The sequence below is a fragment of the Sapajus apella genome, unplaced genomic scaffold (assembly GCF_009761245.1).
Source record: "Sapajus apella isolate SASKATOON/1434 unplaced genomic scaffold, GSC_monkey_1.0 scaffold22, whole genome shotgun sequence".
NCBI lineage: Eukaryota > Metazoa > Chordata > Mammalia > Primates > Cebidae > Sapajus > Sapajus apella.
The window spans coordinates 26,611,952-26,639,854 of record NW_022436962.1 but is presented as its reverse complement, the minus strand read 5'-3'; the positions used below and the strand labels follow the sequence as shown (position 1 = coordinate 26,639,854).

The following is a 27,903-nucleotide window of genomic DNA, read 5'->3' as shown; positions in this document are numbered from 1 at the left end:
GTGAAAAAGTTCAGATAGGTCACCTATGTTAGAAAAAATTTTCCACTCTACCAGCTGGACTTGACGGCGTGATGTCTCACAGGAAGTTCTCCACTCCCAGACGTGGGTCCCTCGGCTTCCTGCCTCGGAAGCGCAGCAGCAGGCATCGTGGGAAGGTGAAGAGCTTCCCCAAGGATGACCCTTCCAAGCCGGTCCACCTCACAGCCTTCCTGGGATACAAGGCTGGCATGACCCATATCGTGCAGGAGGTCGATAGGCCAGGATCCAAGGTGAACAAGAAGGAGGTGGTGGAGGCATTGTGGAGACGCCACCCATGGTGGTTGTGGGCATTGTGGGCTACGTGGAAACCCCTCGAGGTCTCCGGACCTTCAAGACTGTCTTCGCTGAGCACATCAGCGATGAGTGCAAAAGGCGTTTCTATAAGAACTGGCATAAATCTAAGAAGAAGGCCTTCACCAAGTACTGCAAGAAATGGCAGGATGAGGATGGCAAGAAGCAGCTGGAGAAGGACTTCAGCAGCATGAAGAAATACTGCCAAGTCATCCGTGTCATTGCCCACACCCAGATGCGACTGCTTCCTCTGCGCCAGAAAAACGCCCACCTGATAGAGATCCAGGTGAATGGAGGCACTGTGTCCAAGAAGCTGGACTGGGCCCATGAGAGGCTGGAGCAGCAGGTACCTGTGAACCAAGTGTTTGGGCAGGACGAGATGATTGACGTCATCGGGGTGACCAAGGGCAAAGGCTACAAAGGGGTCACCAGTTGTTGGCACACCAAGAAGCTGCCCCGCAAGACCCACCGAGGCCTGCGCAAGGTGGCCTGTATTGGGGCGTGGCATCCTGCCCATGTGGCCTTCTCTGTGGCACGTGCTGGGCAGAAAGGATACCATCACCACACTGAGTTCAACAAGATCTATAAGATCGGCCAGGGCTACCTTATCAAGGACGGCAAGCTGATCAAGAACAATGCTTCTACCGACTATGACCTGTCTTGACAAGAGCATCAATCCTCTGGGTGGCTTTGTCCACTATGGTGAAGTGACCAATGACTTTGTCATGCTGAAAGGCTGGGTGGTGGGAACCAAGAAGCGGGTGCTCACCCTCTGCAAGTCCTTGCTGGTGCAGACCAAGCGGCGGGCTCTGGAGAAGATTGACCTTAAGTTCATTGACACCACCTCCAAGTTTGGCCATGGCCGCTTCCAGACCATGGAGGAGAAGAAAGCATTCATGGGACCACTCAAGAAAGACCAAATTGCAAAGGAAGAAGGAGCTTAATGCCACAAACAGATTTTGCAGCTGGTGGGGTCTCAATAAAAGTTATTTTCCACTGGAAAAAAAAAAAAAAGAAAAGAAAAAAAAGAAAAGATTTTCCATAAAATACCGATTTGCTCTGAATCAAATCACAACAGGTTTTGATTTTGATTCTATACCATTTCTTTTTGGAAACTTCTCACATTCATGTCTCAGAATGCCATCTTGCTGCTTTCAGCTTTTTTCTCCCCATGAAAAGGCCTGAGATGCTGACTCTCTCTTCAACTTTTTCCTACCTCCTTTAACTTTTTTTCCTCCAGTTCTAACTACTACAGTGGCCTGATGCTGAAATGTTTACCTGTAAGGTCTAGAAATGCGATGTTTTCTTCCAGTATAACTTGATTCTGTAGTCTCGGCTTTTCTTGATTACGTCTAAATTGTTCCATGTAATTGGAAAATTTATCATGCTGTTCCCCTGCTCAGGGTACAGGTTTCCTGGTTCCTTGTTTCCTCTATAAGGTTCACCCATGACCCTGGACACACTCTTCCTCTGTCTGATTAATTCAAGTACTCTTTTCTCATAAGGTGTGACTTTCAGGTTATCTCAATGAGCTTCCCATGAGGAGAAGCAATCACACTGCCGAAGGTCTTTCTTTGTCTTTTGGTAGCTGGCCTAAGAAGCAGATATTACATTTTAGCAAGATTATTCCCATCCCATTATTATTAAGTTTTTGATTAATTGGGAAAACTGAAATTTAAAGTTTTTACATCCTTGTAGCTTTCTGTATTCCTTTTAAAGTCCTTGTGCTATTAGGTTACAGGGCAGTGACTCCTGCTACATCCTGAACATTGACACCAGTCAAAGCCTCATCTTCAGACCCAGGAGAAGGTGACAAAACAAACTGCTTTCACGAGACACGGGGCCAAAAATTAAAACTATTCAATCCCTCTAGGCCCAGGGACTATAGCAGAATAGGTGGGCACATGAGATTGCAAGGCCAATTTTGAGGAGTAAAATTAGTTCAGTCTTTCTAAAAACTAAACATTAATATCAAAAGCACACTGATGCAAGGCCAGCATCTGGGCCTCTGTGTCAGAATAACAGGGTTTTCTTGAAGGACTGGTGTGCTCTAAAAGAAAATTATAAAAGGTTTATGTAAATGTCAAATTGGTTAAAATTAGATGAATTTGTTTATAAGGTTTTATTGAACTTAGCTTTAACATTAATAATGCACTATACAGAGGTAAAATTCAATTTTCTCTTTTGAACAAATGTGTAACATTAATAATAGAAGATTTCTGCTTACCTTTTCAGTTAATTGCAGGAAAAAAAAGAGTAGAGAGAGAGACAGGTTAACTAAACCTGCCCCATGCTGTCTTTATTGTCTTATTATTTGGGAGAGTGGATTTCCTATTGAAAAGTAAAGGTCAAAGTTTTTTCTTTTTTGAAACATTTGAATTATCCTTCTGGCTAAATGAATGACTATTCTATAGTGACTGTGACCCTATTTTGTGAAATCAGGTGTTTTAAACCTTTGATATATGACAAATTTCCCAAAAGCAAAATTTCAAGTTTTAAATTCAGTCTCTTTGGCCAGGCACAGGAGCTCATGCCTGTAATTCTAGCACTTTGGGAGGCAGAGGGAGGCTGATCACTTAAGCCCAGTTCAAGACCAGCTGGTCAACATGGCAAAACCTCACCTCTACAAAAAAAATACACAAATTAGCTGAACATGGTGACACACACCTGTAGTCCCAGCTACTTGACAGGCTACGGTTAGAGGATTGCTTGAGCCAGGGAGGTTGAGGAGCCGTGATCGCCGCACTCCAACCTGGGCAATAGGGCAAGACCTGATCTCAAACATAAATACATAAATAAATTCAGTCATTTTGACCTCAAACTAATTTTTTAGATATCAGTGTCCCTTGAAGTCCAAGAGAGACATATTAGGCTTACTTGGTATATTAAAATTATATAGAAAGCATTGTCAAATATTAAATGTTTAACTTTCTTTGGGTTATATTTATATAAATTGTTACTAATGTCTATTCCAAAATCATGTGAGATTCCTAAATTTCTGATCTTACATATGTTATCAGTAATAATTATGATCATGTTAAACTGTTGTATGCCACAGAAATAACCAATCTTCCTTGTCAATTGTGTCTTCAACCATGACTGTCCTAAGACTTTTGTCAGCCACAGTTGTTTTACTTTGATACTTCTCAAAAAGCAGTTTATAATCAGCTACCGTAGAAAACTTGCATCTTTAGTGGGGTTTATGAAAAGGACTCCTCAATACAAATTTCTGCTAACTTTGGAGATTGTGCCACTGGATTAGAGAGAAAACTTCCAGGACGCTCGCTGGAGAGCTGATGTGTTCATGAGGTTGCTGACCCAGTATCAAGCAGAACAGGACTAACTGCATGGACTGAACTAGTAGAGGACTGAAATAATTTTTTGTTACGTCTTTTATTTGAAATACTGCTGATTGTTTTTGTTTTGCTTTTCAGAGTCAAGAACACTTTTTCTTTTGAGCTTTTTATAGCCTTTAACAATTGAGTAAAATAAACTCTTATCAATACAATTTGAAGCATTTTCTCTCTTTCCCCAATATCTCTAGAATTTGAAAACTATTTGTGGTGTTCTTAATTTATGGCTTAATATACGCTTTGTATGCAAACCACAGGGGGCTGACTTTATGATGACAGGTCTATTAACCTTGGTTTTTAACTTTTGGGTTTTAACCCTTATGTTGATTTAAGGGTTAAGGAGTGCGTGCTCACCTCCATTCCTGTCTGGCCTAGAACATTTAAATGGCCTTGGACATGGGTGTCCTACTGAAGGACAGGATGAACTCAGGGCAGGTAGCCATACCACCCTGGCAATGACATGGGACAAAATAAAAGCCTGGCCATCAATGTTGCCTCTAGCATATCGAGACCAAAAGGGACCAAAGTGAAAACAAAGTCCTAAGCCCCCCATCAACTGAATGGACCCACTTGTAGCCAAGGGAATTCCAGTCACCAACAGACAAATCTTGTCTAGAAAAGGTCTTGCCTCTTGACCTGCTGAAGATACAACTAGCTCCCAGAAGTGGGTAGGCTCTTGTATGGAAGACCATTTCTCCAACTCCCAGACTCTAGATCATACATAAAATCATTAAGAAATATATAACTACTCTCTCTGAGCTTGCTTCCAACAGGCTCCAGTTCCCTACAGATGTGCCTCTTCACTGTTTGAAACTGGAGGATCAAGTCTGGTTGAAGACCTGGAAAACCCACCAGGTTGAAGACCAGCCACAACCACAACAAGTCAGCCCTTTTGAAATGCTGCTGACCATCCACTCATCTGTCAAGTTAGCCAGTGTAGACTGGGTAAAACCAGTCCCTCTGGGATCCCTCTGGAGTAAATAGTCATGCTCTTGTGAACACTCCCCACCCCACCCCCAACCCTTACACCCAGCCAAAGATCCTAGATAAGAAATAATAAAGGGAACACGCACTTTTCAGGTCATTGTTCTTCCCCAGACCCTAGCTTTTCGCATGTGGGATGTAACGAATCAGGAAGGCATTTTGGTAGGCTCAGGATTGTTCTCTTGGATTCCCCAGTAGATACTGCATACTCTCTGGTATTTAAAATTTGGTTTTTCTGTGCTATTAATCACTCTAGTTCAATGTGGCCTAAATGTTGTTCAAAAAGCAAAATAAAAGTACACAGATCATGGCTTTCCAATGCGCCAGATGCCAACCAGGTACTTTGAGTATTTCCCATTATAAGTGCAATGCTTTCATTCCTTCTCATCATCCCACAATGATCTTCCTCGGCATAAAGCAGCCAGGATTGATGGTCAGATTCCTCATGATTGAGGAACTGATCAATAGAAAGGGAAAGGACTGAAACTGCCCTAACTGTTCTGATAACTTTGGAGATTGTGCCACTGGATTAGAGAGAAAACTTCTAGGATGCTCACTGGAGTACTGATGTGTTCGTGAGGATTTCTGGCCCAATATCAAGCAGAACAGGTTGAACTGATGCTTCTGGTTTTTTGACTAAACATGGAAATTGGCACTCCCAGTCTTAAAATGTGAATTATCCATTTGTCTTATTTGAGTTTCTTCCTCAGAAAACTGACCATCAGACAAGAAGCTGAAACTCACAAGATCACCACATCCAATGAGACGCCAGTCCCCACATCCTTCATGTTTGCTTGCATACTACCCCTCCCTAATTCCTGCTTCCCCACGCATAGCTACACTCCTTCCCCACTATATAAACCTCCAGTTTTAGTCAGTTGAGAGAGATGGGCTTGGGACTGATCTCTCATCTTTCTGGTTGATATCACCCTAATAAAAAGGCTTCTTCCCTGGCAATATTTGTTGTCTCAGTGATTAGCTTTCCATGCAGGGAGCACCAGGACCTAGACCAAACCCTGGGTGTTCCCAGACACCGGTGTCTAGAAAGCTGGAGAATAAACAAATGGAGGTGAGGTTCTCCAGAAAAAAACCTATTCTGCAGTGTTTTGTGTTGCTCATTAGGAGTGGCTCCCTAGGATTCTCCCTCCTGCTCACATACCAATTTTCCTTCAGCCCAAAGGTTAACTATGGTGAAAAGCCTCCACTTACCCTTCCAGATCCCTCTTCTCCCTTCTCCACCCTGCCCACAACCCTGGTAGGTTCTGGAGAATGCATCACCTGGCCTTTCTTGCCCTCTTGCTTCCCATTACATTAGGCCAACAGGAGGTATCAGCTGAAGACACAAGGATCTTATCAGGGCACTTATTCCCCAGTTCCCTTCCTGCTGGACTGTGGCTTCACAGTGTCTCTACCCCTCCACATGAAGCCCTAGCTCCTTCAGGAGACAACCCCACCCACTATAGCTCCCATGAAGTTCTAGTAACAGCCTCCTTCCCTCACCCTTTCACACCTAAGGGTGGTAACAGTTTCACTGGGTTGCTAGATCCTGGTGCCACTTTATCCCTGTTGGTTTCTTAACCCTGCACCTTCTCTGCAAATAGTCCCTTCATTAAACTTTCCTCAATTACCCGCTTTGCATGTGTGATCTGTTTTCTAATGATACCCTAACAGATACACGAGCCAACAGGAGACCTGAAGGTTAGGTCAAGTTGCATTTCCTAAATACTCTGGATATATTCCAGCACGTAAAGGGATGGTCAAAGTTCTCAACATTCTATGCCATAGGGATTGGAATTCGTTTGGCCTAGAAAAGTTTCAAAGCAGGTACTACTTGTTACTATTCAGCAGAGATATTTTTTATTAAAAATCTCATTAATGCTCCCGTAGAATATCTGACTTTGAGCAATACAGCTTCTTAATGAATTCTCCAGAATGAATTATTTACAAAGTGTTTCCCTAACTAACTAAAAGAAGTGACCTGCTGTATGGAGTTATTGGGTGTAACCAATTAAATTCTGCAAGGCATTTGCTGATTCGGTTTTTAGAACTAGGCATCAACAGTGGCTAAAATCAGTGTCCACTGAGGTCACACTTAGTTTATGACCAAAGAAAGGAAGAAAAAGCTGTATATCGGCATACAGAATATCTTCTTTATTAAACAAAACCCAACTCTACAGCAAGGAGGCATGTAACTGGGCTATTCGAAAGCAGCTTAAAATCTTTTTTTGTTGTTGTTAAGACAGAGTCTTCCCTCTGTTACCCAGGCTGGAATGCAGTGGCGCAATCGGCAACCTCCACCCCCTGGATTCAAGTGATTTTCCTGCCTCAGCCAGGAATGCTAAAGTTACCCCAGCCCCCAGATAGGTCTCCTTGCTCCCATCTGGTCATGCCTCTGGCCAAAAGCAGTACACAGGAAAGGGTCTGAATGAGGTCACAAGGCCCGTTACCTGCCATTCCTCAAAACTCACAAATCCCAGGTTGAAATCCCAGGCCAATATTCCTGCTTTGCAAGAATATCCAACAGGTCAATAATATTATGAAAGTTTCTCATCCTCACTGGTTGGCTAGGGAGTATGACGAGGGTGACAAGGAAATATCATTTTACATCCAACAGACTGAAAATAAATTTGTGATAAGTTACTGTTGAGAAGCAGGGAAAATGGAGACCCCGCCCATTGCTGGTGAAAATGTGAACTGATAAAGACTTTGGAAAGCAATCTAATAATATCTATTATTAATGAAAATACATATATCCTTCACTCAGCCATCCCCTGAGAATTTATCTCATTGAAATAGATGCCACTAGGTAAGAATATACGCCCAGCTACTGTCCAAGATTGTAAAATACTAGAAACACATAAAGTCCAATCAATAAAAGTGTGATTGAATAAACAGGGACACATCTAAACCTGGAATATTACACAGCTCTGAGTCAGACCTTTACCAATTAACTCAGAGGGACTCCCTGAGCCACTATTCTCCTGAGCCAGGGAGAAAAGCAAGATGCAGAGATGTAAAGCCAAAACTGAGACACATCCTAAAAATCATTAGTGTTTACATAAGATTCTATGAACATGAAGAAATAAATGAAGGAGATAAACCAGGCTGCTAGCACCAGAGACCCTGAGGATGGAGGGGACAGTGGCTGGAGGGAAGAGTTCAGCAATGGCAGCAACAAAAACTATAGCTTTTTAAAGTGATGGTGAAGACAACCAGAATGTGTGATGTCATCCCATATTATTTACGTAAAATTGTGCATGTGTGCTGTAAAAAGACACATGAAAGTACAGTCACCAGAACGCCTCACAGAGGTTACCACTGGGTACTTTCCTTACTCCTTATTCCTGCATTGTTTGCATTTTCATAAGTGTGATTTTTTTTCCTATAATCAGGAAAATACCCCCCACACAATTTGACCATTAATTTCATATCCCTGCTTTTCTAACTCTATGGTCACTACAGACACACTACTTCCCACTAAATTAACCACATCATATAAGCAGCTGCCCACTGCACTGGGCTCGATGTTCACTGGGGGTGGGTTTTGTGTGTGTGTGTGTGTGTGTGTGTGTGTGTGTGTGTGTGTGTGTGTGTGTGTCCATCTGTGTCCCTCTATCTCTCACTTTCACTCCAGCCTACCATCTTCTGGAAAACTGAGCCTCCCCATCAGAACAACCAGACAGAAAACTGAGGACTTGCTCCAGAAGACCCCACAATCCAGTGTCTATACTGGGCACCTGGTCTCTGCACTCACCTCATTTTCCCTTGCCCAAGGGGTCCAGATCTTAGCCAGGCTTGTGAGGGGCTTTGCCTGAATTCCAGCAGCACCACCAGAGAGCCGAGGAGTCTTCTCCCCGGTCCTCCCCTCAGGAGCTGGGTTCTGATGAATCTTTCCCGACTTTTACTGACTTTTACTCCCAAAAAGAGAGCTTATAAAGTCTCTGAATCCTCATGTGCATAGAAAGCCATTTATGAACAGCAGGCCAATTTGCTAAAACAACTTTTGTTGTCGCAGGTGTTTAAACTGGAGCGGTCCTTCCCTCCACTGCCCACCCCTCTGCCCTCACCAAGCTTTGCCAACACAATATCCCCTAAGTCCCAGAGCCAAAAAGAAAACTACACACACAGTCAGCCAGGTCAGGGGCTGCCATCCTATGTGAAGTAACAGAGCCAGGCACTTGGCTTTGGTGTTCATGTGCACATTCTTTTACATAAATTTGCATGTTGGCCTCCAGAAGCCTTACATCAAGTATTAATATTTAAAATCAAATTGGTTAGTTTATGCAACCTCCAGAAAGCATATACTCAACCTCCCTGCTTGGTTGAGTCCAGAGAAACTTCCATCCTGTGGAAAAATGCCACTTAGGCAGAGGGCGCCCTGGCTCCATCCTCGTGACTGTTCACAGTAGAGGTTCCATCCTTAGCCTGGAATAGCTTATCCAGTCTCCCAAGTCACCCCTGAAGATGCTCCTCAGCCTCAAAAGCTAGTTAAGGGTGTGGCCATTGTGGCCACAGGGTTGCTGTTGGAGAATTAGTCACTTTTAACTCTTCGGTTGGGTACAACGCAGCTCTTACACTTGACACACATTTTGTGCCTGGGGAAGAGCACTTTCGTAGATAATTGTGCATAACACCTACCACCCTTGAAAGCAGAAACCACAGCCTGCTACTTCAAAGTTCCTGCTCTTTCAAAGGCCTCTAAGATTCTGTTAAGAACAACAATCAAGTGCAGTTGTCTTTCCGCCTGGCTGCTTGAGCTTGCACGCATCCTCCTCCACTTGGATTTACAATAGAGAGATTATGTCAAGCAATGAAGGGCAAGCTAGATGCAAAGCAACGAAGTCAGTCCTCACAGGTGTAAATGCTGCCCAGGCAGACATCCCATTTGGTGAGCTGGGCTGGAAGATGGATCATTCTGAAATTTACAGAAGGGCAACCACTGGGATTTCTTTGCTTGGGCAAAGTCTTCCCCAAGTTTCTAGCTACCCAAATGAAGCCAAGTAGATTTCAAAAACCACTGTAGAGAGCCCTACTTGGGAGTTAAATATGGGATTCATAATCCATCCAATAAATTCAACTGAGCAGGCATTGCATAACAGGCTGTGCTGGAAATTAGGTACACATTATAGTATTAGTCCCTACTGCTGCTATAATAAATTACCACAAATTTAGTAATTTAAAGCAACACAATTTTATTATCCTATAGTTCTAGAGGTCCAAAGTCCAGAATGGACCTTGCAGGCTAAAATCAAGGTTTTAGCAGGGCTTCCTTCCTTCTGGAGGCCCTAGGGGAGAAGTCATTTCCTTGCATTTTCCAGCTCTCGGAAACACTGGCATTTCCTGACCTCTGCTTCTGATGTCACATCTCCGCCGTCTCTCCTGCCTCCCTCTGGCACCTATGAAGACCTTTGTGAACACACTGGCTACACCCAGATAATCTAGGACAATTTCCCCATCTCGAGACCCGTGACTTAATCATGCCAGCAAAGTCTTTTCTGCCACATAAAATAACACTCACAGTTTCCAGGAATTAGGACACGAACATCTTTGGGGGTCCCTCGGTCTGCTGAGTACAACTGGTGAGCTCCATACATAAGGAAAGATCCACCATGGATGGGCTGGCCGCAGAAGCCAGGGATTCAGAAAGGAAGAAATTCTAGGACCACAGGCTGGTGGATTCTTCACAACTCAGGATAAATCATAACTTCTGGGTCTTCCATTTCCCTCGCTTTGAAGGGGGATTTTGTCATGGTAGCAAGAGCTTATGCTTCACCATCTTCAGAAGCACCATGGGGGTAAGTTATTCGGCCAAGGCAAAATTGGTATTCCCACATCCTTCTCTAACATCATCTCAATATGCAGACTCCCCGGGCCCAAACACTGCGCTTTGCTCCTGAATGACTCTGAAGAGCGAAGGTTGCCTATGACAGTACCTGGTATGAAATAGACATTTAATGTATGAGTAAACGAGTGGAGAATATTCTCCGTTTGTGCTCTTTTCTTTGGCCTACTCACCTCTTCCCACAGGTCCCACTACCATTTTTTTTTCTTTTTCTTTTTCTTTTTTTTCTTTGAGACAGAGTCTGGCTCTGTCGTCCAGGCTGGAGTGCAGTGGTGTGATCTTGGCTCACTGCAACTTCCACCTCCCGGGTTCAAGCGATTCTCCTGTCGCAGCCTCCTGAGTAGCTGGAATTACAGCCACCCACCACCACACCCAGCTAATTTTTGCACTTGAGTACAGACAGGGTTTCACCATGTTGGCCAGGCTGGTCTCAAACTCCTGACCTCAGGTGAGCCACCTTCCTCGGGGTCTCGGTAAGAATCCCAAAGTGCTGGGGTGACAGGTGTGAGCCGCCCGGCCGCCCACTACCATTTCTAGCCTGTTTCACTCCTGCATGGACGTGGCTGGTTCTTCACTCTCCCCCCAGCTCCAGATCCAATTTCCATCCCAGGTTCCTCCAGAACCTCAACATGCCCCAAACAGAATTCATCAGTATACGCCTCCAAAAATTCCTGCCCATTCCCGTAACCAGTAATGTAAAGTAGAACAGTTCCAAAGCCTGGCTGATTTTTACCTCTGTTCTCACCAACCTGCCACTATCCGTCCGGCCGCCTGAGCCACCCAGCCCCTGTGCCTGCAGGCGCCGTCCGCCGACCTGGGAGCCACAGCTGCTGTACTTCCCGCCCCTCTGCCCTGCTCGCTCCCAGCCCGCTTTCTCTTCTCCTCCATGCCGCCCAGCCACACATTCTTGGCTCTCTCCCGGCCTCTGTCCTCTCCAGAAATGGGGTGAACACCCATTCTCCCAAGTTTCCAGGCTTCACTTTCTCCACAGGGCTCTAACCCAGTTCACTGCTTTGCTTCTCATCATGAACATTTGGTCTCGGGTAAGAATTTCCTGCTGCAGCCTTGGCCACACAGAACCCAGTCCCTGGCTTCTGCCGTCCCAGCTTCTGCCCATCCCCGGTCGCCACCCTGATACCCAGGCCCAGGCAGGGGAATGATCAGACACTCCTGTCCCACCTCCATGGACAAGCAAGCCAGACTACTTAAGGGTTTTCCACAAGACACCCTCACTATTTGGTCTGAGGAAGAAATTTTTTATCTGAAGAATTCAAGCCCCCTTTAATTATGAAGCCCAAAGAGACATTGAAATGTGACCACAGTTTGGGCACAGTGGCTCATACCTGTAATCCCAGCACTTTGGGAGGTTGAGGCAAGTGGATCACTTGAGGCCAGGAGTTCAAGGCCAGGCTGGCCAACATGGCGAAACCCTGTCTCTACTAAAAGTACAAAAATTAGCTGAGTGTGGTGGTGCGTGCCTGTAATCCCAGCCACTCAGGAGCCTGAGGCAGGAGAATCACTTGAACCCAGGAGGCGGAGGTTGCAGTGAGCCAAGATCACACCACTGCATCTCGGCCTGCATGACAAAGCGATACTCTGGGAAAAAAAAAAAAAAATGTGACCATGCCACGTGTGACAGTAGTCATGTCTCATTCCCCGCTTGAGCTAAATCATTTCCTCTGTGCCCACTTGCTATGTGGGCTCTCGACTAACTGGCACCAGATCGTCACAGAGCGTCACACAGTGGACACCATCGCTCACACTCTATAGTGCACCAGTGTAGAGCCAATCACTAAGAAATGTTGTTTCTGTAAACCGGTGAGAACTCCTGTCAAACAACTTTGTATTGGCCCAGTCCTTGTCCCCTTTGCCTTTAAAAACCTGCTTATAATAGGCTGGACATGGTGGCTCATGCCTGTAATCCCAGTACTTTAGAAGGCCGAGGCAGGAGGGCTGCTGGAGTCCACCCTGGGTAACACAGCAAGACCCTGTCTCTACAAAAAATACGAAAATTAGCTGGCATGGAGGTACACACCTGTAGTCCCAGCTACTCAGGAGGTTAAGGTAGAAGGACTGCTAAAGCCCAGGAGGTCCAGGCTGCAGTGAGCCGTGACTGTGCCACTGCACTGCAGCCTGGAAAACAGAGTGAGACAGTGTTTCAAAACAAAAACAAGACAGACACACAAACAATATGCTTGTAACAAAGGCTGAAGGGGGCACTCCCCGGCGCAACCTGGAAGTGTGTCCCAGGCAGCTGTCCTCAACCTTGCCTCAGATAAACTATCTGTATTAACATGGCCTCAGTTCTTTCTTTAGGTTGATAGCACTAATCTCTCTTTCTTTCCATCTGTCAAAATGTTCTTAGGCCCATATTAAGTGCCACTCCCTGTGATGCCCCAATCAAACGTGACCCCAAATTGAACCGCCACCACAAACCTCTGCTTTCTTATGTTAGAGTTACTGTCTTAGACCACAAGATCCCTGAGGACTGGCCTTTATCTAATTCTTTATATCCCATATAATTATGTGCTCACTGTGGCTGATAAATAGATGCTCAATAAATATGAACATAATTAAACACAACTGGATTCCCTAAAGGGCTACCCAGCACAATGCCCAAAATAGCCTGCATATTGCCAAGAAGAAGAAGATTATCTGATGTGTAAATTAAACAGGGTCCACCTTCTCTACTGCATCTCTCCACTGCTTCCTGCCCTTTGGCCATTTTTCTCCTTATTAATTCCCTTGGAAAAAGATGGCCAGAGAAAGAGAATGTACTAAATAATTATTCCCGCGTGTTGTGTGGCGGGGAGTGGCAGTGAGGAGTGGTGGAAACGGCTGGAGCTTGGATGTGCTTTTCTTTAGGTTTCTAGGCTCCAGCAGATGTGAACATCTGCTGGCCACAGTGGGTGCTGCACCTGCTGCGACAGCACAGCCTTCCGGGCTGTGCCTGCTCCACATGTTATCCTAAACCTCACCACCCACCATATTTTGGAAATACGCACATCAGGAGCACAGACGGTGCGCCACCACGTCATGGGGAGCTGCACAGCCCCGCCTTCAGAGTGCTGGAAACACTTGGCACCCCTGGCTCAGCATCTCCCATGGCGCGCAGTCCAGCACAGCACTGAATAGAGGCGCAGGGGAAAGGAGGCCAAGCCGGGTCTCTCTGCCACTTCTTTGAGGATTGTCCTTCAAGAGCTGAGTGTACTGCCTCTTGGGGGCTAAGTCTTCGCTGCAGCATCAAACCCAGACACCAAACAGGGCAAAACCCAAGAAAATAACATAGGAGAGAAGGGGCGGGGCAGGGCAGTGGGGAGATGGTGGGAGGACAGAGAGAGCGAACAGGTCAAGCATGATGGGGGAAGGCAGAAAGTAAGCATGCTGTTTTTCCTCGGTAGAGACCTCACTACTTCCTGTATTTCTGCATCGTTAAAACTGAAATAAAAGATGCCCAGCACTCAAACAGAAAGCGAGCAGAGCTTCACACTGTTCACCACTCCAGGTGGTGAGGCAGCCTCTATGACCTTCCATAATCCTCGCCCGGGGGTCTGAAATGCTTCCACCCTCCCTAGTTGGCCACGCAGGGATCTCAGTCACTAGCTGCACGGCGTCTGTTGGCAGCACAGAAGCCACTGTCCTGCTCCAGCGCCCCAAGCTCAGAGGTGCATGCACTTGGCTGCTTACACTGGAGCAAGTTTCCAGCACTGGCATTTGCATAGGCCTTTCTGGGTATCTCAGAAGACCTTTGAACTTGGAGGAGTCCTCAGCGCCATCGCTGTGCAAAACCTCAGCCCTCTAGTGGCGATGGTTGAGCATTACAGCTTGGTGAAAAAAAAATTGGAATACAACAGTCAGGTAGATATCTGCAGGATAAAGGACAGTCATCTGCTTGCAGCAGCCAGGAGAAATTTAACTAAGAATGGATGGAAAAAAAAGCTAAAAGTATAAGGGTCATAGGGATGCTTTTTTCCTCCCTTGAATTGTAGAATTTTAATTCAACAAATACATCTTGCTGTATGCCAGGCAGAATGTTAGAGCTGGACACCCCCTAGGCCAACCCCACACTCCCCGATATCCTGTAGTCCAGCTCCATAGCTGCCACCTTGCATGGGAATCATCCATTGGAGAACTTTACAGCCCCGTCCACACATTCGGTCCCCAAGCATGCACTGAATGTGCAGGCCCTGCTGAGGTGCTGGAGCAATGGCTACGAACAAGCCCCACTCATGCCCCGCCTTCATGAAGTTTTCAGTCTAAGAGGTCCCCAAGGCCACCCAGCCTCTTCTACAATTCTAATACCCCACTAGATCCACCAGGATTGCTGCCAACCCCCAATTTCCAGTTTCAGAGACACCAGGATGGCTTCCACTGGTCTGAGCCACAGCAGTGAGACAGCCAGATGGGAAGGGGTCCCCAGAGAAACTCCAGCTGACCTGTGCACTGAGAGGAATGCACCCGGGGTAGAGCCTCAGAAGTCCCCTCCATTTGCAGCAGGAAGGAGCCGGTCCCTGCTCTTCTGGGGTAGAACCTGGGATTTAATCTGTGAGGCAGAAAGCCTGTCCTAGAAGGACTCTGCTGAGTCCCCGTTCCCCATTTTTTCTTTTTGCTCAATAAATCCCATTATCCTCACCCGTCAAATTGTCTGTGAGTGTAATCTTTCATGGCCGTGTGACAAGGACCCAATCTTTAGCTGAACTAAGGAAAAGTCCCGCAATGGGAGGGAGGCTGCCCGGCCCCCTTAAAGGCAGGCTCTCCCCTCACACATCAGACCCATCATCAGGCCTTGCCTTCATGACTGACTCACTGCCCCCCCAGGTCTCTCCAGCCAAGCCAACTGGCCTGCAGGGCCGAAAGCAGGGCCAGTGTGGTTTCACTGAACACCTCGCTGCATTTTCCCCAGTTTCCTTAAATCTAGATGAGCCTCATATAGATGTGACTAGAACGGACGTCCAAAAGATGCTACAGATGAAATTCACTGTAGGCACAGAAACCACCACACTGGAGTGTAATTTCTCATATTATATTTGTTTTCTCTAGTCGACTTCTGTCTTTCTCAGGGCCGGCCTTGTTTTGCCTCTCCCTCTATTCCCAGGGCCCAGGATCCTTGGCAGGTATTTGATAGCTGTGAAATAAGCAGGTACATCTGAGGACAGGAAGACAAAGTGAATGCCAAAGTGTGTACACTCAAAACACAGTCCTCGACCATCAACAACGCATAGAAGGGCTGCAGACATGTCCACACTGTCAGATCTTAGCTGGCTGATACAGGCAGAAATGGAGGACCCTTTAGGAATCTCAGAGGAGAGCTATACCTTGGCCTGTATGTTCAGATACAATCCGCTTTCCGTTAGTCCACAGAGTTTACAGCTCAGAGCACCAACAGTTCACAGTGTCCCAAGTATTCCCCTGCCCAGCTCTCTAGCATCTAACCTCACAAGGCCAGGCTTTCTATGCAGAAATGCAAAACCCAGACATCTTCGGGTTTTCTTTCATAACAGCCTATCTGATATATGTGCAGTTCTAAGCCAACGAGAAATCAGAAACACAAAGCATTCTATAAAATAAAATCTGATCTCTACCTACACTGCACAGAGAGCTTGAAAGAGTCACCCAGAAGATACAACAGCAAGGTGGAAGGGCACGGTGGTAAGGAGCCATGCTCTGGGGTCAGACTGCCTGGAATCAGTCCGGACTCAGCCATTTACGACCTGTGCCTCCACTTTCTAATCTGAAAAACAGACACCATCACAGTAGCTACAGCCAGGTAGAGTGGCTCACGCCTATAATTCCAGCACTTTGAGAGGCCAAAGCAGGTGGAGTGTTTGAGCCCAGGAGCTCAAGAACAGCCTGGATATCATAGGGAGATCCTGTCTTTACAAAAACTAAAAAATTGGCCAGATATGGTGACATATGCCTGTAGTCCCAGCTATTTAGGAGGCTGAGGCAGAAGAATCACTTGAGTCCAGGGCTTGGAGACTGCAGTGAGCCATAATCACACCACTGCACTCCAGCCTGGGAGCCAGAGCAATACCCTATCTCAAGGGGAAAAAAAAAATAGTATCTGCACAGTAGAACACTGGGAAAATTAAATGACTTGTTACAGTTAGAACAGCGCCTGATACAGCAAATATTCAATCAATATCAGCTATTACTATGGTGGTGCCTATCCTTCACATCCTTGAACAAAATAGCAATATAGGTAAAATGCCATGTAACAAATCTTGTCATGTCCAACCCGAGCATAACCAGCCCTCCCAAACCAGAATCCCAAGGGCAGGAACACCAATCTGCATTCTGGAGATGCCTTTTAGTGATTCATATGCACACTGCAGTGTGCAAACTTCTGGTCAAGGAATACCTGAATGCAGGAGGAACAAACCAGTGGTTTTCGCTAGTTTTACAAATACAACTCAAATTTCCAAGGTGGGGGCCTGGGAGCATCAGGAAAACTTTAGACATGGTCACAAGCCGCTAACCCAATCCTAGATTCTATGACACACGCTAACGGATCAGAACATGACAAAGAAAAAAGGAAGTGTGTTGTGGATAGAGGCCACATCCTCTGAGTATTGGTCAATCTTCCTTTGCGAAGTGCACCAATGCCCAGAGTAGACCCTGGAATCCAGCTAGAGCTGCCTAAGCAGAGGCCACACCTGCAGCATCTGTGCTCTTAGCAACGTCTTCCACTCAGACATCAGGATGTTGATTTGTCCCAGGGCTGGCAGTTCCTGGCTTCCTTCAGGGCCTGGAATGGGCTGGGCTGGTGACTGGAATGGGAAGCAATGGCCAGAAAGTACAGACCAGATCCTGATCCTCTCTCAGAAGAGTTCTCTGGAGATGACCCCAGAGCATTGCACCTGGGTGCCTGGGATGAGAAGAGCATCAGCGAAAAAAGTGGGGAATCCAAAGAGGCCAGGTGGGGAAAGATGAAGGGGAGGATTTCCAGCCCAGTCATACATGTCAAGCTTGGGCACTGTTCCCTGGGAATTGACTGGGGGCAAGGAGAAGCATTTCCTCAGAAGGGAAACTTCTCCTCCCCTCCCCTGCAGGTGAGGCTAACCCTCTTGCTGTACAGCAGGTGCAGCAGCTCAGGGCAGCAGCAGGGTGGTGCCGATGTATGCTGGGGAGGCTTAGCCCAGGCATCTCCCCTGGGTCCCTCTGCTACCATGCCGAAGACTCCAATCACAGCATCTTCATATCCCAATTATACTGAAAATGAACCTCAGAGCCCCTGAGGAATTGCACTTGCCTGATCAGGGAAGCAAATATAGCACATGCAAAGTAAAAGAATATGGTGTAATCTTTGCTGAACGTCAACTCTTTCCTGGAAACATGTCATTTCCACGCTTGCTCACAATCAAGTGCTCCTTCTTCCCGCACCTTTAGACCTGCTGCTTAGAACACAACAAGCAGCTGGCTTGCAGCCTGCCCCAAACAGCCCCTGCTCCTTAATGACCATTCAGCCATGTCTCGAAGGTGACACACACAAAGGGAATCTTGGCAGATGGTGGCAGAGATCCCCTGTTATCTCCCAAACATCTTATCTCTGGGTTTGGCTCTGCCATGACCCCCCACCAATTCACAACACAGCAGCCAGGGAGCCAGTGAAGGGCTTTGCACTTCACTGTGCCCCTACCCGCTCTGGGTACAGACACTAATGAGCAGAGAATAGCTAGAAGAGGAAGTGGGGATGCTGAGGGGTCAATAAATTATTCAGAAGATCACAGAAACTGGGGAAACACAAAGGGCTCTGAGAGTCTGCTAAGCTCTGAATCACACAGATCGCATGTGCCTTCTCCAAACTTGACACCGACATCCTTTGCAAAGCAAGGGCTTTTCTAGGCACCATGCTTCAAATGGCCTCTTGGGGCAACTGCCGTTGAAGGGCTGGGAGTGGTGAGGAATGACGAGGGAGTCCGGGCGTCTCTAAAGCACAAGAGCTGAAAGGGGCTGCTGCCCAGCCACCCAGATGAGAAAAGTGCCGCTCAGAGAGGTGGGCGAGGCTGGTGAAGGCGCACACTTTCACCGTCACAGAGCAGAGGGTGTGCTAGCACGTTTGCACGCGCGCACACACACATACACACACACATAAATGGTGAGAGGAAACGGAAAGCTGTTACCAAACTGACCTGGGGTCCACTTGCCCAGCACAGTAAAACCACGCATCCATGCCAGGTTTTGCGGTGGGAGAAAGGAGGGCATTTATTTGCAAGGCACCAAGCAAGGAAAACTGGGCAGCCTCCGCTTAAGACCTGGTCTCCTCTACAGTTTACAAGCAAGGGTTTTTAAAGGCAGGGGTACATGTCAGGAAAACGGAAACTACAGGCAAAATCATAAATCAATACATGGAGGTTATACATCATTTTGGCCTAAAAAGGCTGGATATCTTGAAGTGGAGTCTTATGGGTTACAAGTAGATTTAAAAATTCTCTAATGTGCAACTGGGTTAAGGAAGTAAGGCTTTGTCTATAATCTTGGGGTCAGCAGAAAGAAGTGTTAAGCTCTGGCGTGTGGGCATGACTTCCTCCAGGCCCTCAGGAAGAAACTTAGAACAAAGAATGACAGAGTTCAGTCCTTATCTGAGGTCTACCTGCCAGCGGATGGCATCTTCTATCTGGTAGGGGTCCAGGTTTCTGAAAAACAACTGAGGGACATATGCTAAGATGCTATTTGTTTCTGCAGGGAGCAGACCCCTGCTGATTTCCTTGGCTATTGTTTTAAGCTATTACCATCTTCTCGCTTATCAGGCTGTTCCTTTACTTTTCAAGGCTAGCTAGGTACTTGGAATTTTCCCTGAAGGAACTCAAGATCTTCCATTATTTCCATGTTTGGGGAGTGGGACCAGCAGGCCCCTCAGAGGGCTCACAAGACAGACACCAGGTCTTGCTCCTTTTCAGCCATATCTTCTTCAGGGCATGAAGGAGGAGGATGCAATGAGGACCCCATCCAGGTATGAATCACATCATCATCAGTTAATAGGGCTTCTTGTATTTGAAAATCCACATGAACAGAATGCTAAGCAGTGTCTGTCAATTTCCCATGGAAGAGAAGAGAGAGCTCAAAGGTCAATAGCATGCTCTGAGCCTCCCATGACCCTGGGCTCCTTGCTGGGAGTGGATAAGGCTACTCAGAAATTTACCTTCCTATTAGGGAAAGAGAACTTGCAGACCGAACAACCATAAGAACACGTTTCCTGGGATTTCCAGCTCTCTGGAATCCCCTCCCACACAATGGGAACTCTCTTTCCCCTCCTCGATTTTCCCCCTCTGAGGTCCCCTTCCAACCAGCGTGGAAGCTGCTTTTCCTCTCCTAAACTCCATCTCTCTCTCTCTAGTCCCTTATACTCAGTGTGGAAGTTCTTTCCTCTCCTGGATTCCATCTTTCTGGATTCTCTCACTCAGTGTGAGAGTGGCTTTTCTTTCTCTCACTCAGTGTGAGAGCTTGCTGTTTCTTCCTCTCCTTCTCCTTTTTCTCCTTCTCTATCTAAATAAACCACTTTCTGCAAACACACACACACACACACACACACACAAAGGATACATTTCCTGAGCAAAACATGTGGCTTGCTTTCCATAGTGAAAGATACATATCACCTTGGTGTACAGGAGACCCCAGTCAAAAGGAAAACCACACCAGGCACGGTGGCTCACACCTGTAATCCCAGCACCTTGGGAGGCCAACGCGGGCTGATCACGAGGTCAGGAGTTCGAGACCAGCCTGGCCAATATGGTGAAACCCCATCTCTACTAAAAATACAAAAATTAGTCAGGTGTGGTAGCATACACCTGTAGTCCCAGCTACTCAGGAGGCTGAGGCAGAAGAATCACTTGAACCTGGGAGGCAGAGGCAGCAGTGAGCCAAGATCGTGCCACTGCACCCCAGCCTGGGAGACAGAGCAAGACTTCATCTGAAAAAAAAAAAAAAAACAGGGGAAATGGGCAGGTAAGAAGCAAATCATGAGAAACTTCCTGGAGGAGAAAAGGAAATTGGAAATACGGATTGGTAGAAAGTAGAACTGCAAATAAAATAATGACATGTTAGAAGTACAGATGAGAGACCAAGTATAAGGTATCGATATGGTGACGAATTTTATTTAATGTGAGGTCCTAGAGCGAGATCATGAGAGGATAGGACAGAATATCACGGGATGCTGGAGAGATTCCATGGCCAGCGTTTCCTGAAGCTTCCTAATGCTACCTGCATGTCCTAATCACTTGGAAGCTAAAAATTCAGAGTCCTGAACCCACGTTAGACTTTCTAAGAGATAATACCTAGGGACGTGCCAGCTTTGGGAACCACTAACCCTGCCACCCCTCCTTTTACAGAGCAGGAAACTGAGACCCAGAATGTTAGGGCATTGCTGGAAAAGTCGGGAAAAGCAAACCAGAGCAGAGTTCTAGAGCTGAAATACAGAAGCTCAGGGCTGATGTGGCATGGGGAAGAATGAACCACAAGAGAATCCCCCTGTCAGGTGGTTGTTTTTGAGACCTACTTCTTAGCTTAGTCCATATGTTCCTTCAATTTTTCCTTCCTTCGTTCCTTTGTTTAGAGACAGGGTCTTGCTTTGTTGCCTGGGCTGGAGAGCAGTGGTGCAATCATAGTTCACTGTCACCTTGAACTCCTAGGCTCAACTGGGCTCAAGCATTCCTCCTGCCTCAGCCTCCAGAGTAGCTGGGGTTACAGGTGCGTGTCACCACAGCTGGCTCTTTTTTTTTTTTCTTTCTGGAGATGGGGGGTCTCACTCTGTTGCTGAGGCTGGTCTTGAACTCCTGGCTTCAAGTGACCCTCCTGCCTTGGCCTCCCAAAGCACTGGGATTATGGATGTGAACCCTCTTTTTTATATGAAAATACCAAGTGGAGTTCAACAACCAAACTTTGCATGCTGTGGGATGACTGCCCCTGTCCAAGGCCAAGGCCAGCTCAACTATGCTGTGAGGTCTGAGTCAGCATCCCGGTCCCAGCCCAGCCTCCGGCATTTTATTTTCCTCCCTGTTGCTCAGCAGGACTCACTTCTTGAAAATGCTTGCTGTTCCTACAGTCATTTCTCTGTTGATTTTAACAATCTTGCCACACCAAACTTTATTCAGCTCCTTTAAGGAACTCATTTTAACAGAGGTGCCAGCACACAGCATAGCTCTGAGCGGTAACATCACCTCTCCCCTTGTTAGGGCTTGGATCTATGTCCTCATCCAAATCTCATCTCGAATAGCAATCCCCACGTGTTGTGGGAGGGGCCTCATGGGAGTGACTGGATCATTGGTGCAGATTCCTCCATGCTGTTCTCATGACAGTGAGTGAGTTCTCACAAGAGCTGATGGTTTCAAAGTGTTTAGAGCAGTTCCCCTCTCACTATCTTTCTGTCCTACCAAGTGTAAGACGTGCCTTGCTTCCCTTTCATCTTCTGCCATGATTCTAAGTTTCCTGAGGCCTCTACAGCCATGCAGAACTGTGAGTCAATTAAACCTGCTCTTTATACCCAGTCTCATGCAGCTCTTTATAGCAGTGTAAAAAGGACTAACACACCCCTTGTGAGACAACGGATGCTGCCTCCCATTTATGGAGCAAAACAACGTACTCTGAACAGTGCTGGGAGCTGCCAACTTTGCTAATGATGAGCGAGCAGCTCCTGGCGGGGATGCAGCAGGGCATATTAAGTGGTGCAGGTAGGGCTGAGGAGGGGCCTCCACCCCTGGCTCAGTGTGAAGCAGGGACGTGAAATTGAGCACCTCAGCTCAGCACAGGCTAGACGCAGGGTAACTGGGCGGCGGTGGGGGAAACTCTCAGGAAGAGGAGGGAGTTGGGAGGCAGGGACTTATGCTCCACGGGGACAGTAAGAAGAAAAGGAAGGGAAGAGCTAGATTTCACTTTACCATTTATCCACTAGAATTTGGTTCTGCACTGACTGGGGGATACCAAACTGGCAAAAAACCTTTCTCCTTATTCTTAATTCACACAACTGCTGTTCCTTCCAAGTGAGCATGTGCTCTGCTAAAGTCCTGCAAAGCCCTTATCCAAGCGGACTCTGTGAAAGCTGCAGGCTCAGAAGGACAAACACGTGCCGTGGAAGCATGTTGCACTGCCTCCATAGCCATGGGATGTTGGCATGAGAAGTGCAGATTTTACTAAGGGGTGGTGGGCACTCATCCCCTTGCAGGGAAATGTGTTCAGGGGCACAGGTCTCGTAAATCCATCCTCCTGGCCAGACCACAGCTGCTCCTCATCAAGCTGAGAAGGAAGAGAAATAAGATGTTTTTCCACGGCTCACATGGATAACACATCACAGAGTCTGTGGCACCAAGAAGATAATCTTGACTTTAGAGAAAATCTTGCCTTCCCTGAATACAGGTGAGGTGACAAGCTAAAAAATTAAACCGAAGAGCTCAAGCCGTGATTATCTGGCTTTTTTTTTTTTGGTCACCTACATTCATGCCACACTTCTATGCCAGTCTGATTTCCTTTCAAGAATTTGCCCACTTTGAGTGCAGTCCTGGTGGGGGCATAATCCAGGGGCCCACGCATCCACTGGAGAGACTGAAAGCGTGCCTGGAGACCCTGCCATACCTCTGGTGCCCACTGGGTATGACCAACAGACAGCACTCACCCCAGCTCCACCTCAGAAGTTCAGAGTGATTCAAGGACAGGGATCTAAATCTGGCTGTTCCATTGTTTCAAGCCTTGTTTTCTGGACTTTCCATCCATTTTATAAGTACTCCAGTTCCCTTCCCATAAATCCCTTTTTTGGTTATGATAACCAAAACTGATTTCTAAGAATCTTAACTGACAGGCCTGGTGGCTCATGCCTGTAAGCCCAGCACTTTGGGAGGTTGAGGCGGGTGGATAACTTGAGCCCAGGACGTCAAGATCCGTCTGGGCAACATAGCAAAATCCCATCTCTACAAAAAATACAAAAATTAGCTGGGTGTGTTGGTGGGCGCCTGTGGTCCCAGCTACTTGGCAGGCTGAGTTGGGAGAATCACTTGAACCCAGGAGGCAGAAGTGGCAGTGAACAGAGATTGCACCACTGCATTCCAGCCTGGGCAAAAGAACAAGACCTTGTCACACACAAAAAAATCTGAACTGATATATTCTTTACGGAGAAACCTGACACCTAATACCCAGGAAGCCCATCAAGAGACAAACCATGGCGGGAGAAAGATAAAAAATAAGGGGCAGGGAGCAAGCAGCGGAGAAACACAGCATTTGGGGACTGGGTAGGATCTTAGAGATCACTTCGTCCATCTCCTTCATTTAACATGCAAGGAAACAAAAGGTCCAGGGGATGCAGGGAGCTTTGCTGAGACAGACAGGTCTGCTAAGGAGTGCCCTCAGCAGCACCACCAGCCCCATTCGCTGCCAGCCCCTTTCTAGGGCATGACTTTTGGTACTAAAACTGCCAACCAATGAGAGAAAAGGATGTCAAAACTGAACACATTTTCCTCCAGTCAGCACATATGCTTGGCTGGCCTCGGCTCAATTCTCTATCACTCTCCAGAACCTGCAAGAAAAACTATCCCAGGGTAAGTTATGGTCTCGTAACGACTGAGCGGCTTGAAGTCCCACAGCACCTGGGCCAATTCCCAGCTCCAGATGCTGCCACATGATCTGGGAGACCACCTCTCCTCACCGCTCCATCCTGCCCTCATACATCGCATCCCAGTGGCCCTTGCAAATCTCTTCCCAGACCTACCCCATCCTCTTGAGAAATGACCACTGCTATTAGAACCCCATCAGACAAGGATTTCTAAGCTCCACCCAAAGGCCTGCTGATGACATAAGACAATAACAATGAGATTCTGCTAGATCTCAGGCAGGCCCATGGGGTTCACTGTAGCAGAATACGGCCTGTATCATTTCCCAATGACCACAGAGAAAGGAAACAGGATAATCTATGTATCTGTTCAGTGCAGAATTTAGAAACTATTGACACCATGTGTTCTTTTCCACCTGGTCTGCCTATACCTGCTCTAAAGGCTCCCAGTTTGCAATGGCCGTGGGGAGACAGAAGCTCCTCAACCACATGCACGTGTTCAAACAGGACCTCTCTGTCTGTGCCCCACTCAAGAGTGGGTTATCTCAGACCTATGGACAAGGCAGGGCAGTGCCCTCGCAATATGTCTCCCCTTGTTTCCTGGCCCTGGACCTCCCAAGTCCTATCTCCTACTCTTTGCATGCCGGGGAACTACCTAATCATTTGACTATTTCCACAGCCACAACTCTGGAATGCAGTTACTAATTTCTTTTCCTTAAAAAGGTTCACAGAATGCAGTGAATATTTTTTTTAATCCAAGATACAAATGTCTCTATTATATAGGGGACCATCTGGGCTGCTACAGCTAAGCTGGCTGTGTTGCTATCAACTCTTTTTTTAGAGTTCATGAATCAGTTGCCAATAAGAAAAAAAAAGAAGTAGTTAGTGCCAAGACTCTGCTTTCCTCCCCTGCATTTCTCCCCAGCAGAAGAGCTGTATCCCCAAGTCAAAATGGACCATGCGAACACAAAACAGAAGAGATACCTAAGACTGATGCTCTGGAAGCGTCAGCCCACGGTTCTAGACGCTGTGGAGGCAGGAAGTGGTGACAGCTTACTTCCCAGTCCTAGGGCCCACCAGCTAGGCTACGTAATACTGTGTAGCCTCCACCGATCCAAGATATGTGCACAGAAGGAATAAAAGGAGGGCAAAAGAGAAAGAGAGAGAAAGAAGGGAAGGGGAAGAAGAGAGAAAAAGAAACAAAAGCAAGCATACCCAAGGCCCGGGAAATCCCTAATGCCAGAGACTCACCAACAACCACAGACTTCTGAACCAGCCAGACAGCCCAGAGAAGCTGCTGAGCAGTGGTGGGAGCTGAGTTCAAATGGGAAACCAAAACCTTGAAAGAATATGAATGGGAAAGCTGATGAATGGAGAGGAACGCGCAGGTGGATTCACAGTGGCATGGCCTGCCATTCCTCCCTTGCTAGAATGAAAGGGGTCCAGTGAAAAGGGAATCATTGGGTCATTCTGTCATCCCATGTCCTGAGCATGAACCTTCCGTTTTTACAGACATTGCAAAGAATCAGAAATTACAGCTCCATTCTGGCCAGACAGCATACCCAAGGGCAGACGCCACTCACCTCACTCACCTGAAGGCAGTTTCAGGCATTAATTGCACTCACAAGCAACCACAAAAACAGAGTTGGGAGCCTTTGGCCAGAAGCCTCTGGATGGTGAGAAGCAAACGATGGTTGAATAAATGTGTGTGATTAATTGGTCCCACTAAGGCATTCAGCCCAAAGAGTGCTGACTGCGAATGGGCACAGAAGCATTCTCCACCTCCCACCCTTACCCCAGGAGGAAGAAGAAAGGAAAATTCTATCCCCACAAAATATATGGCAGGTAAGTGTGGGATGTGCATGACTATGGAATTTTTTGTTGTGGTAGTAATTTTGTACATGTGTGAGAGAAACTACCTTTTTACAAATCTGGTTTTTTTTAAATCACTTTTGTGACTCAAGGCAGCCTAAAGACATTAAAAAATAAAAGTATCCCCCAAATTGTCTCCCAGTCACTGACAACCTACTTCATTTCCATGTCCCCAACAGCCCCCCGCTTAGAGGCAAAAATGGAAGTGTAAGACTTCAGTTTAGTAAGCCCACCTGGTCCGCACCCTCTCCTCCTCAGCCAAGGAACTGCTAACCCTTTGCACCGATTTGAGAGCAGAAATGCAAATAAGGTTTTAATAAACAACAACATTATTGGCAAGATGCCCTTTGTGCTTAATGGCAGGTGCATTTCTCAGTTCTCGCACACCCAAAAACATTCACACGCCTAAAATCACGGGAAACACTGCTCCTCTCTTCCTGGTGAAATCCTCTGAAAGAAACAACTATGATCAAGAGGCAAACTCTCTGGCAAAGCCCAAGAGTTGTCTTCAATAAAATCTCTGTTTAAGGGCCATTTATAACTTGTCACAACTAGAGCTTAATGCAAAGACTTGAATAAAGATTTTATAACTATTTTGTTCACGTGTAAGATGTGAAGTTTCCAAGAAATGTAGTAAAACAGACCAGATATTTAAGCAAATGCATGAACCTGGGTCTGGCTGTTGCTTCAGCCTAGAGAGGACAGGGGAGAGACAGCAACCATCAGGGACCAGAGGGTCAAGGAAGAGCCTAGAGAGGACAGCGGAGAGACAGCAACCATCAGGGGCCAGAGGGTCAAGAAGGAGCAGAGAGTCTGCCTGGAAGATCACAGGAGCCACAAAAAATTAAACTTTAAATATTTGATCCAGCAACTCCACGTCTGAATATATACACAAGAGAACTAGAGGCAGGGATTCAAGCCCCTGATATTCGTACACCCACATTCATAGCGGCATTATCCACTATAGCGAAAAGGTGGAAGCAACCCAGTGTTCATCCACAAAGGGGTGAACAAAATGTGGTCTATCCATACAACGGAACTGTCAATAGAAGGAGTCAAACTCAGTAAAATATTGGAAGAGATTTATTCTGAGGCAAATATGAGTGACCATGGCCCATGACACAGTCCCCAGGAGATCCTGAGAACACGAGCCCAAGGTGGGTCAGGGTGCAGTTTGGTTTTATACATTTTAGGGAGACATGAGATATCAATCAAATATATTTAAGATATACATTGCAGCCAGGGGTGGTGGCTCACGCCTATAATCCCAGCACTTTGGGAGGCCAATGTGGGCAGATCACAAAGTCAGAGTTCAAGACTAGCCTGGCCAACATGGTGAGACCTTGTTTCTACTAAAAATACAAAAAAAAAAAAAAAAAATTAGCCAGGTTTCAGCACTTTGAAAGGCTGAGACAGGCGGACCATGAGGTCAAGAGATTGAGACCATCCTGACCAACATGGTAAAACCCCATCTCTACTAAAAATACAAAAATTAGTTGGGCATGGTGGCTGATACCTGTAGTTCCAGCTACTCAGGAGACTGAGGCAGGAGAACTGCCCGAACCCAGGAGGCAGAGATTGCAGTGAGCCAAGATCACAGTCCTGCACTCCAGCCTGGTCACAGAGCAAGACTCCATCTAAGAAAAAAAAATGGTCAGGCACGGTGGCGCATGCCTATAATCCCAGCTACTCAGGAAGCTAAGGCGGGAGAATCTCTTGAATATGGGAGGTGGAGGTTGCAGTGAGCCGAGATTGGGTCACTGTACTCCAGCCTGGGCAACAAGGCAAGACTGTCTCAGGAAGGGAAAAAAAAAGATACACATTGCTTCAGTCCAGAAAGGTGGGACAAATCAAAGTGCGGGTGGCAGGTGGTTGGGGATGTTCCAGGTTGGTAGATTTAATTTTTTTCTGGTTGACAATTGGTGGAAAGAGTTATTATGAATAGAAAGGAATGTCTGGGTTAGGATAAGAGGTTGTAGGGACCAAAATCT

At 46.7% G+C, this 27,903-nt stretch overlaps 1 protein-coding gene and 1 pseudogene across 6 annotated transcripts in view; one reads left to right on the top strand and one right to left on the bottom strand.

The window, feature by feature from the left end:
- CNIH3 (cornichon family AMPA receptor auxiliary protein 3) overlaps window positions 1-27,903 on the bottom strand; it is a 285,107-nt gene that overhangs the window by 77,185 nt on the left and 180,019 nt on the right. The gene's annotated exons all lie outside the window — the stretch shown is intronic.
- Window positions 57-1,365, top strand: LOC116559009 (annotated as a pseudogene). Its single transcript, XR_004272268.1, has one exon. The product of XR_004272268.1 is annotated as a 60S ribosomal protein L3 pseudogene (transcript).